At 45.2% G+C, this 13,620-nt stretch overlaps 1 protein-coding gene across 4 annotated transcripts in view; it reads right to left on the bottom strand.

The window, feature by feature from the left end:
- The window catches only part of pknox1.1 (pbx/knotted 1 homeobox 1.1), a 273,179-nt gene extending 269,208 nt beyond the window's left edge, over positions 1-3,971 (bottom strand). For all 4 annotated transcript variants that reach the window (XM_059969035.1, XM_059969036.1, XM_059969037.1 and 1 more), the window contains exon 1: positions 3,858-3,971. The gene's annotated coding sequence lies outside the window, so the exon portion shown is untranslated. The remainder of the gene's footprint in view (positions 1-3,857) is intronic.
- Positions 3,972-13,620: the final 9,649 nt, after the last annotated feature.

Below are 13,620 nucleotides of genomic sequence, written 5' to 3'. Positions count from 1 at the left end.
AAAAGTGCAATAAAATACTTAAGAAAGAAATCAGGAGGGCTAAAAGAAGACATGAGGTTGCTTTGGCAGTCAAGGTGAAGGATAATCCTAAGAGCAAAAGGATAGTAAGGGATAAAATTGGTCCTCTTGAAGATCAGTGGTTGGCTATGTATGAAACCAAAAGAAATGGGGGAGATCTTGAATGATTGGTTAAAAATTGTTTTTTTTTGTGTCTGTATTTACTAAGGAAACTGACATGGAGTCTATGGAAATAAGGCAAACAGATTGAAGAGGAGGAGGTGCTTGCTGTCTTGAGGCAAATCAGAGTAGATAAATCCACAGGAACCAACAGGGCATTCCCTCAGACCTTGAAGTAGACTAGTGTTGAAATTGCAAGGGCCTTGGCAGATATATTTAAAATGTCAGTATCTATGGGTGAGGTGCTGGAGGACTGGAGGATAGCTCATGTTGTTCCGTTGTTTAAAAAAAGGCTCTAAAAGTAATCTGGGAAATTACAGGCCAGTAAGTTAGACATCAGTAGTAGGTAAATTATTGGAAGGAGTACTAAGAGATAGGATCTACAAGTATTTGAATAGACAGGGACTTATTAGGGAGAGTCAACATGGCTTTGTGCGTGATAGGTCATGTTTAACAAATCTATTACAGTTTTTTGAGGAGGTTACCAGGAAAGTGGATGAAGGGAAGGCAGTGGATGTTGTCTACATGGACGTCAGTAAGGCCTTTGACAAGGTCCCGCATGGGAGGTTAGTTAGGAAGATTCAGTCGCTAGGTATACATGGTGAGGTAGTAAATTAGATTAGACATTAGCTCAATGGGAGAAGTCAGAGAGTGGTAGTGGAGGATTGCTTCTCTGAGTGGAGGCCTGTGACTTAGTGGTGTGCCACAGGGATCAGTGTTGGGTCCATTGTTATTTGTCATTAAAATCAATGATCTGGATGATAATGTGGTAAATTGGATCAGCAAATTTGCTAATGATGCAAAGATTGGAGGTGTAGTGGACAGTGAGGAAGGTTTTCAAAGCTTGCAGAGAGATTTAGACCAGCTGGAAAAATGGGCTGACAAATGGCAGATGGAGTTTAATGCCGACAAATGTGATGTATTGCACTTTGGAAGGACAAACCAAGGTAGAACATACACGGTAAATGTTAGGACACTGAGGAGTGCAGTAGAACAGACGGATCTGGGAATACAGATACATAATTCCCTAAAAGTGGCATCAGAGGTAGATAGATTCATAAAGAGAGCTTTTGGTACATTGGCACTTATAAATCAAAGTATTGAATATAAGAGTTGGAATGTTATGGTGAGGTTGTATTAGACATTGGTGAGGCCGAATTTGGAGTACTGTGTGCAGTTTTGGTCACCGAATTACAGGAAGGATATTAATAAGGTTGAAAGATTGAAGAGAAGGTTTACAGGGATGTTGCCAGGACTTGAGAAACTGCATTACAGAGAAAGGTTGAATAGGTTAGGACTTTATTCCCTGGAGCGTAGAAGAATGAAGGGAGATTTGATAGAGGTATATAAAATTATGATGGTATAGATCGAGTGAATGCAAGCAGGCTTTTTCCACTGAAGCTAGGGGAGAAAAAAAACAGAGGACATGGGTTAAGGGTGAAGGGGGAAAAGTTTAAAGAGAACATTGGGGGGAGGTTCTTCACACAGAGAGTGGTGGGAGTGTAGAATGAGCTGCCAGATGAAGTGGTAAATGTGGGCTCACTTATAACATTTAAGAAAAACTTGGACAGGTACATGGATGACAGATGTATGAAGGGATAAGGTCAAGGTGCAGATCAGTGGAACCAGGCAGAAAAATGGTTTGGCACAGCCAAGAAGGGCTGAAGGGCCTGTTTCTGTGCTGTAATGTTCTATGGTTCATTTTGGTAGGTCAAATATGACAGCAGAATATAATATTAATGGCAAGACTCTTGGCAGTGTGGAGGATCAGAGGGATCTTGGAGTCCAAGTCCACAGGACACTCAAAGATGCTACGCAGATTGACTCTGTGGTTAAGAAGTCTTACGGTGCATTGGCCTTCATCAATCGTGGGATTGAGTTTAGGAGCCGAGAGTTAATGTTGCAGCTATATAGGACCCTGGTCAGACTCCTCTTGGAGTATTGTGCTCAGTTCTGGTCACCTCACTAAAGGAAGGATGTAGAAACTATAGAAAGGGTGAAGAGGTGATTTACAAGGATGTTGCCCGGATTGGGGAGCATGTCTTCTGATAATAGGTTGCGTGAACTCCGCCTTTTTTTCCTTGGAGTGGCGGAGGATGAGAGATGGCCTAATACAGGTGTATAAGATGATGAGGGGCATTGATCATGTGGATAGTCAGAGGCTTTTTCCCACAGCTGAAATGGCTATCATGAGAGGGCACAGTCTTAAGGTGATTGGAAGTAGGTACAGAGAAGATGTAAGGGGTAAGTTTTTTTACTCAGTGGTGAGTGCGTGGAATGGGCTACTGGTAACGGCGGTGGAGGCGGATATGATAAGGTCTTTTAAGAAATTCCTGGATAGGTACATGGAGTTTAGAAAAGTAGAGGCCTATGGATAACCCGAGGTAATTTCTGAAGTGAGTACATGTTCAGCAGAGTTTTGTGGACTGTAGGGCCTGTATGTGCTGTAGGTTTTCTATGCTTCTATGTTACCTCCTCTGCCTACCTTCCTATCCCTCCAATATAACAAGTAAGCTTGGACATTCAGATCCCAACTACAAGCATTCTCCAGCCACGATTCAAGGTGGCCACAACATCATACCCAGCAATCTATAATATTGTAACGATCATCCACCTTATTTCTTACACTACTCTCATTTTTATACAACAGCTTGAGTACTGTATTTGCTATCCTTTCTTTCAGCATACCTAATGGTTTTATACTTAGCCTGTTACATCACCTGTCTACCCTTCCTGACAGTCTGACTGCATGCTAGCTAGCTTTGCTTTTTTACCAGCTGTCCTATCCCGAGTCCCTTTCCTCCAGTTCCCACCACCCTGCCAAATGAGACTACAGAAGACAGGGTTACAGTTAAGGTGTCAAGAACAAGAGAACTTAGTTTAGAGCTGGGAACAGAGCTTATAAAGAGGAGGTGGGGAGGATTTTTAACATACAAAATAATGGATACAGGTAAAGCGACAGACTGGAAAATGAAATTAGGATATGTACACACAACACACACAAGTATATATACGTGATGGTTGGTATGGTCATGGTGCGATGAAGGGGCTGTTTCCATGGCTCATTATGGTAAATAAAAGTTGACTCTGTCCTTCAGAACTGAGTAATTCCAGCGAGGGCAGCTTCTAGCTCTCACTGATGCCAAGGGCCTGCTGCAATCCAACTCTTCTGCCAATCAAGCAGGGGGCAGGTCATACCAACAATCTCGGGGCGGGGCCGGACCGTTTGTCAGTCCGGCTCCGCTAAAGGGGGAGGGTGGCCAATCCGTCCGTCAGACGAGGGGCGGGGTTAAATTGTCAATCATAAGTAGGCCCACTGTCGACAGCCGTCCCGCGTTTTATGTTGGAGTGCGCCATTTTTCAGCCAACCAACACTCGACTGCCCCTCCCCCCACTTTTCAAACCCCGCGCGCGATCCCGTCGCTCCTTTTAATAAACTATCGGGGTGGGCGCGCATGACATGCGCGTCCACCATGGCGCGCACCCCGCCCCTCGCCACCATCGCAGGCGACTGAACAAAGAGACCGGGCCCGGCCGTCTACTTCGGGAGCGAAGAGTAAGGTGGCGACGGCCGCGGCACTGCGCCGCACCATTCGAGGGCGCGTGTTGGAGACGGGGGCCGGCGCCGGGCCCGGACGGCGGGGAGCGGGGCCGGCCGCGGGCGCTGACTGACAGCTTACCTGAATGCCAATCTTCATCAGACTGACAAGCGACTGCAGCAATCAGCCCCACACAGCGCCCGACGTCATCACGTACACGCCACGCCGCGCACTTACCGTGGAGCGCACTCGGCGGGGTTCGTACTCAATGTCCATGACGTCACCATGTCACCGCCTCCTTCTCCGCCCTCCTGCCCGTCGCGCTGCTGGTCCATCCGGCACTCTGTTGGAAGTCCGGATGGGGAAGCCATCTCTTCGACACCGGTCTCGGCCCGAAACGGCGACTGTACTCTTTTCCACAGATGCTGCCTGGCCGACAGAGTTTGTTTATGCGGCTTGGATTCCAGCATCTGCAGATTTTCTCTTGCTTCTGAAGCGGCCACGCTCTCTTCAATAATGCAGCCCCACGCAGCAGGTCTGACCTGACCCGACTTTCTGCTGTAAGTCCCGAGCGGCCCCGGTCAATGTCAGACACAAGATATCATGCAGATGCTGGAAATCAGGAGTAACTAAGGAACTCAGCAGGTCAAACAGCATCTAAGGAACCACCCCCCACCTTTCTCCTGCCGTTTTTTCCGGTCCCCATGCAGTGTTGTCTGGTTGTTTCCCTCGCTAGCTGGTGCCTGACTTGCTAAGTTCCTCCAGCAGTTTCTGTGCTGCTGCTCAGCTTAGGTCCAGCTTATTGACGTGATAAGTCATAGGAGCAGAATTAGGCCATTCGGCCCATCGAGTCTCCGCCACTCCATCGTGACTGACCCTAGATCCCACTCAACCCCATACACGTGCCTTCTCACCATATCCTTTGATACCATGACCGATCAGGAAACAAACAACGTCCACCTTAAATATACGTCCACTGCAGTCTGACAGAGCATTCCACAGATTTGCTATCTGACTAAAACAAATCCTCCTTTGTATTAAAGGGCTGCCTCTGAGTTTTGAGGCTGTGCCCTCTAGTTCTGAATATCCCACCACAGGAAACTTATTCTCCACATCCACCCTATCCACAAGACACACACATGGTATGTTGCCTCCCAGGTACCAGGGTCAGGGATGTGTAAGATTGCATCCACAACAATTTGGAGAGGGAGGGAGAGCAGCCAGATGTCTAGGTACATATTTGTACCAGTGTCATAGGAAGGAAAAGCAATGAAGTCCTGAAAAGAGAATTTAGAGAGCTAAGTAGAAAGCTGAGAAGAAGGACCTCCAGGGCGGTAATTTCTGGATTGCTGCCTGTGCCACATATCAGTGAGGATACAAACAGGATGATTTGGCAGATAAATACATAGCTGAGAAGCTTGTGCAGGAGGCAGAGCTTCAGGTTCTTGGATAATTGGGATACCTTCTGGGGAAAAAGATCCCCAATTATGCACACAGGCAGCAATCCAGAAGTTACCACCCGGAAGGTCCTTCTTCTCAGCTTTCAGGTGATGGGACTTAGTTGCAACCAACAGGCTGAGTATCTGGGATGCAGAATCAGAAAGGATAGCAAATACAGTACTCGAGGTGTTGTATCTAAATGAGCGTGGTAAGAGAAATAAGGGGGATGATCTTGTTGCAATATTACAGATTGCCAGATATCATGTTGTGGCCATCACTGAATCATGGCTGAAGGATGGTTGTAGTTGGGAGCTGAATGTCCAAGGTTACACATTATATCGGAGGGATAGGAAGGTAGGCATCAAATCAGTAGAAAGATGTGACATAGGATCAGAAGATGTTGAATCCTTGTGGGTTGAGTTAAACTGCAGGGGTAAAAGGACCCTGATGGCAGTTACAGGCCTTCCAACAGTGGCTGGTAGGTGGACCACAGGTTACAACAGGAAATAGAAAAGGCGAGTTAAAAGGACAATGTTAGGCTAGTCATGGGAGCTTTTAACATGCAGGTCGATTGGGAAAATCAGGTTGGTAATGGATCCCAAGAAAGTGATTTGTTGAATGCATAAGAGATGGCTTTTTAGAAGTTTGTTGTTGAGCCAACTAGGGGATCAGCTATACTGGATTCGGTGTTATGTAATGAACCAGAGACAATTAGGGAGCTTAGGGTAAAAGAGCCCTTAGGAACCAGTAATCACAATATGATTGAGTCAACTTGAAATTTGATAGGGAGAAAGTAAAGTCTGATGTTGCAGTATTTCAGTGGAGTAAGGGATATGACAGCAGTATGAGAGAGGAGTTGGCTAAAGTAAATTGGAAGGAGCTGCTGGCAGAGCAGCAATGGCATGTGTTTCTGGGTAAAATGAGGAATGTGCAGGACATGTATTCCAAAAATGAAGAAATACTCAAATGGTAAAATAGTACAACCATGACTGACAAGGGAACTCATAGCTATTGTAAAAGCAAAAGGAAGGGCATACGACAAAGCTAAAATCAGTGGGAAGATAGAGGATTGGGAAGGTTTTAAAAATCTACAGAGTAACTAAAAACATTAGAAGGGAAAAGATGAAATATGAAAGCAAGCTAGCAAATGATATGAAAGTGGATAGCAAAACTTTTCAAGTATGTTAAAAATAATAGAGAAATGAGAGTGGATATAGGACCGCTAGAAATTGAGGCAGGAGAAGTAATAATGGGGGGCAATGAGATGGCTGATGAACTAAATGGGTATTTTGCATCAGTTTTCTCTGGAAGACACCAGCCTGATATTGTAGAGTGTGAACGAAGTGAAGTGGGTGCAGTTACCGTTACAAGAGAGAAGGTGCTCAAAAAGTTGGAAGACCTAAAGGTACATAAGTCACCTGGACCAGAGCAACTGCACCCGAGGGTTCTGAAAGCAGTAGCGTTAGAGATTGTGGCATTAGAAATGATCTTTCAAAAATCGTTGGGCTCTGGCATGGTGCCAGAGGACTGGAAAATTACAAATGTTACTCCACTCTTTAAGTAAGGAGAAAGGCAGCAGAAAGGAATTTATACACCAGTTAGCCTGACCTCAGTAGTTGGGAAGATGTTAGAGTCAATTGTTAGACTTGATTGGACATGGCATCAAAGGTTACGGAGAGAAGGCTGGGAACTGGAGTTGAGGACGAGATAGAAAAAAAGGATCAGCAATGATTGATTGGCGGAGCAAACTCAATTGGCCAGATGGCCTAATTCCACTCCTCTATCTTATGGTCTTATCTAGTCTTTTCAACATTCGGTAGGTTTCAATGAGATCCCCACGCATTCTTCAAAATTCCAGTGAGTTCAGGGCCAGAGCTGCCAAATGCGCTACATAAGTTAACCCCAAAATCATCCTTGTGAGCCTGCTCTGGACTCTCAAATGAGATTCTTTCTGAGATATGGGGCCCAATACTGTTGACAATACTCCAGTACGGCCTGACCAGTGTCTTATAAAGGATCAGCATTATCTCCTTGCTTTTATATTCTATTCCTCTTGAAATAAATGCCAACATTGCATTTACCTTCTTCATCACAGACTCAACCTGTAAATTAACCTTCTGGGAGCCTTGCATGAGGATTCATAATTCCCTCTGCGTCTCTGATGTTTGAACCTTCTCTCTGTTTAGACAACAGTCTGCATAATTGTTCCTTTTACCACAATGCATTATTACACATTTCCCTAAGCTGTATTCCATCTGCCATTTTTTGGCCATTCTCCCAGTTTGTATAAGTCTTGCTGTCATCACATTGCTTCCTCAGCACTACACCTACCTTTGTATTATCCACAGTCTTTGCCACAAAATCATCAATTCCATTACCTAAATCATTGACAAACTGTGAAAAGCAGCAGTACCAATACTGACCCCTGAAAAATACCACTAGTCACCGGAGGCCAACCAGAAAAGGCCCCTTTTATTCCCACTCGCTGCCCCCTGCCTGCCAGCCAATCCTCTAACCATGCCAGTATCTTTCCTGTAACGCCATAGGATCTTATCTTGTAAAGTAGCCTCGTGTGTGGCACCTTATCAAACTCTTTGTGAAGATCCAAGTAAATGACATCCACTGCCTCTCCTTTGTCCACCCTGCTTGTTACTTCCTTAAAGAACCCTTAACTGAATTGTCAGGCAAGATTTGCCTTTATAGAAACATGCTGACTTTACCAATACTCTCGAAGTACCTTGAAACCTCATCCTTAACAATAGACTCCAACACTTTCTGAACCACTGAGGTTAGGCTAAATGGTATATAATTTCCTACCATTTGCCTTCCTCCCTTCCTAAAGAGTGGAGTGATATTTGCAATCTTCCAGACCTCTGGGACGATGCCAGAATCAAGTGATTCTTGGAAGATCATGACCAATGCATCTGATATCTCTTCAGCAATCCCTTTCAAATTCTGGGATGTGGTCCATCTGGCCCAGGTGACTTATCCACCTTAAGACCTTTGAGTTTGTCTAGCACTTTCTCCAACGGCACTCGCTCCTGCTCCCTGAAATTCATGGACCTCTGGCACACTGCTGTTGTTTTCCACTGTGAAGCCAGATGCATATCTGCCATTTCTCTGCCCCCCCCCCATTACTACCTCACCAGCATTATTTTCCAGTGGTCCAAAATCAACTCTCACCTCCCTTTTTATATAACTGAAAAGACTTTTGGTATTCTTCTTTATATTATTAGCTAATCTGCCCTCATATTTCATCTTTTCCCTTCCAAAAGCTTTTTAGTTGCCTTTTGTTGGATTTCAAAAGCTTCCCAATCATCCAACTTCCCACTCACTTTTGCAACCTTATATGCCCTTTTAGAAACATAGTAATATAGAAAACCTACCGCACAATACAGGCCCTTCGGCCCACAAAGCTGTGCTGAACATGTCCTTACCTGAGAAATTACTAGGCCTACCCATAGCCCTCTATTTTTCTAATCTCCATGTACCTACCCAGGAGTCTCTTAAAAGACCCTATCGTTTCCACCTCCACCCCCATCGCCGGCAGCCCATTCCAAGCACTCACCACTCTGTGTAAAAAAAACTTACCCCTGAAGTCTCAACTGTACCTTCTTCCAAGCACCTTAAAACTGTGCCCTCTCATGCCAGCCATTTCAGCCCTGGGGAAATGCCTCTGACTATCCACACGATCAATGCCTCTCATCACCTTACAGACTTCTATCAGGTCACCTCTCATCCTCTGTCGCTCCAAGGAGAAAAGCCCAAGTTCACTCAACTTATTCTCATAGGGCATGGTCCGCAATCCAGGCAATATCCTTGTAAATCTCTGCAGCCTTTCTATAGTTTTCACATCCTTTCTATAGTGAGGCGACCAGAACTTTTTTTGGCTTTTATGCAGTCTTTGACTTTCCTTGTCAGCCATGGTTGCCTACCCCTGCTATTTGAGAACATCTTCCTCTGTGGGACATATCTATCCTACGCCTTATGAACTAATCCCTGAAACTTCAGCTATCTCTACTCTGCCGTCATCCTGCCTGTATCGTTCTCCAATCCACATGTCAAGCTCTTCTTGCATGCCTCTATAATTCCCTTTATTCCATTGCAATACTGATACATGTGAGTTATTCTTCTCCCTCTAAAAATACAGTATGAATTGAATTATATTATTATCATTGCCCTGACCAATAAAGAATCTATCAACCTCTGCCTTAAATATACATAAAGACTTGGCTTACGCAGCTGCCTGTTGCAAAGAATTCCACAGACTCACCACTCTCTGGCTAAGGAAATTCCTCCTCATCTCTGTTTTAAAAGGACGACCCTCTAGTCTGAGGCTCTTCTCTTAGGCTCTTTGACCACAGGAAAGATCCTCTCCTCATCCAATCTATCAAGGCCTTTCACCATTTGATAGGTTTCAATGAAGTCACCCCCTCATTCTTCTCAATTTGATTGCGAGAAATGCACAGACGCAGTAGCTTATCATCGTGCAAGGCCGTTGAGAAGGTTTTGCGACAAAAGGGAACACTACCTAGTGGAGTGGACGTCAGAGTAGCGTGAGTCAGTCGTAGGTCTTAGGTGAGAATGAGCCTTGGTGGGGTAAGGAGGTAAGTTTATTTTGTATCTTTTTCTCCTTTAACTTAAGTGTAGTGGGTATGACAGCAAGGTCAGTTTTCTGCTCTGGCTGTCAGATGTGGGATACCTGGAAGACTTCCAGCCTCCCTGATGGCCACTTCTGCACCAAGTGCATCGAGCTGCAGCTCATTAGAGACGATGTTAGGGAACTGGAGCTGCAGCTCATTGACCTTCGGCTTGTTAGAGAGAGTGAGGAGCTGATCAACAAGAGCTCCAAGCAGATGGTCACACCAGCCCACAGGAGACAGATAAGTGGGTGACCATCAGGAGAAGGAAGGGAGAGCGTCAGGTAGTGGAGAGCACTATTGTGCAGCCCCTTAACAATAAGTACTCCATTTTAAGTACTGTTGGGGGCGGGGGGGTGGAGCAACAGTGGCCATGTTTCAGTAGGGTAGGGAAAAGAAGAGGAATACAGCAGTGATAGGGGACTCTATAGTTAGGGGGACAGAAAAGAGCACAATAAAGAAACACGGATTCTGAGGGCACAATAAAGAAACACGGATGGCAGTTTGCCTCCCAGGTGCCACGGTCCGTGATGTTTCTGATCACGTCCTGAAATGGGAGAGTAAGCAGCCAGAGGTCATGGTACAATGACGGAGCTTTCATTGTGTGCTGCATCTGCGAGGCTGAGTCGGGCGGCGCCACAGAAGTCCATAGCGGGGTATTCCCTTCTGCCGACTGCGTGGGATGGCGAGTCTGTCGGGACCCTGGGGACTTGTGGAAACTGTGTAGTGGTTTCTTTTGAACTTATAGTCTTTTAACATCTTTGGACTTTTTACTGTGCCCATGGTCTTTTTTTTTTATCAATTATGCTATGGTTTGCACTGTTGTAACTGTATGTTGTGACTATGTGGTTTTGTGCAGGTCTTGGAACTTTAGTTTTTGGTCGTTTTGTCTGCTGGATTTGGAGCTCCTTTCCGGGGAACGCGCTAAGATGGTAGCGCGATATTAATATGCAGCAGCCTCTCCGGACTCTGGATTGGGGATTGCCAAACGTTATGTGGATTTTCTGGTGTAGTCTGTTTTGTCATGTGCTTTTGTGATATCATCCTGGAGGAACGTTGTCTCATTTTTTAACTGCATTGCATTTGTGGTTTCTAAATGACAATAAACTGAATCTGAATCTGAATATTGGTACCAATGACAGAGGTAGAAAAAGGAAGGTCCTGAAAGCAGATACAGGGAGTTAGGAAGGAAGCTGAGAAGCAGGACCTCAAGAGTAATAATCTCTGGATTGCAGCCTGTGCCACACGACAGTGAGTATAGGAATAGAATGAGGTGGAGGACAAATCTGTGGCTGAAGGATTGGAGCAAGCATTCAGATTTTTGGATCATTGGGACCTCTCCTGGGACAGGTATGACCTGTACAAAAAGGATGGGTTGCACCTGAATCCGAGGGGACCAATATCGTAGCAGGGAGGTTTGCGAAGGCTACTGGGAGAGTTTAAACTAGAATTGCTGGGGGGTGGAAACTGAACTGAAGAGACAGAGAAAGGGACGGTTGGTGTACAAGTAGAGAAAGCTTGTGGGGAGTCTGTAAGGAAGGAAAGGCAGATGATAGAGCAAAGATGTATGCAGCCTGATGGTTTGAGATGTGTCAATTTTAATGCAAGGAGTATCATGAACAAGGTGGAAGAACTTAGAGTGTGGATCAATACCTGGAACTATGACGTTGTGGCCATTGCAAAGACTTAGATGTCTCAAGAGCAGGAATGGCCACTGAGTGTGCCAGGCTTTAAACATAGAAACATAGAAAACCTACTGCACAATACAGGCCCTTCAGCCCACAATGCTGCGCTGAACAAGTAGTTACTTTAGAAATTACCTAGGGTTACCTATAGCCCTCTATTTTTCTAAGCTCCATGTACCTATCCAGGATTCTCTTAAAAGACCCTACTGTGTCTGCCTCCACCACCACCGCCGGCAGCCCATTCCACACACTCACCACTCTCTGCGTAAATAAACTTACCCCTGACATCTCCTCTGTACCTGCTTCCAAGCACCTTAAAACTGTGCGCTCTTGTGTTAGCCATTTCAGCCCAAGGAAAAAGACTCGGACTATCCACACGATCAATGCCTCTCATCACCTTATACATCTCTATCAGGTCCTCGCATTCTCCACTGCTCCAAGGAAAGAAGGCCAAGTTCACTCTAACTATTCTCATAAGGCATGCTCCCCAATCCAGGCAACATCCTTGTAAATCTCCTCTGCACCCTTTCTATAGTTTCCACATCCTTCCTGTAGTGAGGTGACCAGAACTGAGCACAGTACTCCAAGTGGAGTCTGACTAGGTTTCTATATACCTCTCGGCTCTTAAACTCAATCCCATGGTTGTGAAGGCCAATGCACCATACATCTTCTTAACCACAGAGTCAAACTATACAGCAGCTTTGAATGTCCTATGGACTCGGACCCCAATATCCCTCTGAACCTCCACACTGCCAAGAGTTTTATCATTAATACTATATCCTACTATCATATTTGACCTACCAAACTAAAGCAACTAACAGTTAACTGAGTTGAACTCCATCTGCCATTTCTCAGCTCAGTTTTGCATCCTATCGATGTCCCGCTGTAACCTCCGACAGCCCTCCACACTATCCACAACTCCCCCAACTTTGTGTCATCAACAAATTTACTAACCCATCCCTTTACTTCCTCATCAAGGTCATTTATAAAAATCACAAAGAGAACGGGGTCCCAGAACAGATACTTGAGGCACACCACTGGTGACCAACCTCCATGCAGAATATGACCCGTCTACAACCACTCTTTATCTTCTGTGAACAAGCCAGTTCTGGGTCCACAAAGCAAGGTCCCCTTGGATCCCATGACTCCTTACTTTCTCAATAAGCCTTGCATGGGGTACCTTATCAAATGCCTTGCTGAAATCCATATACACTACATCTACAGCTCTACCTTCATCAATATGTTTAGTCACAAAAAATTCTCATCCTCAGAAAATTCAATCAGGTTCGTAAGACAAGACCTGCCTTTGACAATGCCATGTTGACGATTCCTATTCATATTATTCCTCCTCTATTGTTCATAAATCCTTCCTTGCAGGATCTTTTCCATCGACTTACCAACCACTGATGCAAAGCTCACTCACTGGTCCATAATTTCCTGGGCTATCTATTCTCCGTTTCTTGAACAACATCTAAAACCCTCCAATCGTCCGGAACTTTTCCCGTCCTCATTGATGATACAAAGGTCATTGCCAGAGGCTCAGCAATCTTTTCCCTCATCTCCCACAGTAGCATGGGGTACATCTCATGTTTTAGATGTTTCAAAAAGGACAGGGAAGAAAGCAAAAGAGGTGGGGGTGTGAAATTGCTAATCAGGGCTAGTGTCATGGCTACAGAAAACTAGGAAGTCATGGGGGATTACCTTGTGAGTCAGTGTGGGTGGAAGTCACAAAGAGGAAAGGTGCAATAACTCTACTGGGTGTTTTTTTATAGCTCTCTCCCCCCCCCCCCCCAGTAGTAACAGGGACACTTAGGAGCAGATAGGGAGGCAGATTCTGGAACGGTGTAATAATAGTAGGGTTGTTGTGATTGGAGCTTTTAACTTCCCTAATATCAACTGTCACCTCCTTAGAGCAAGGGGTTTAGATGGGGTAAAGTTCTTTAGCTGTGTTCAGGAAGGTTTCCTGACCCACATATAAATAAGCCAACTAGAGGACAGGCTGCACTTGATCTGGTATTGGGAAATTAATAGTGGGAGATTAATGAGAGAGAAAATGCTCTCTCAGTGGGAGAGCATTTTGGAGGTAGTGATCACAACTCAATCTCCTTTACCATAGCACTGGTGAGGGATAGGAGCAGA

Source organism: Hypanus sabinus, chromosome 4, assembly GCF_030144855.1.
Source record: "Hypanus sabinus isolate sHypSab1 chromosome 4, sHypSab1.hap1, whole genome shotgun sequence".
NCBI lineage: Eukaryota > Metazoa > Chordata > Chondrichthyes > Myliobatiformes > Dasyatidae > Hypanus > Hypanus sabinus.
Note: the sequence above shows the minus strand (reverse complement) of the source record. Positions and strands in the feature narration are given on the sequence as shown.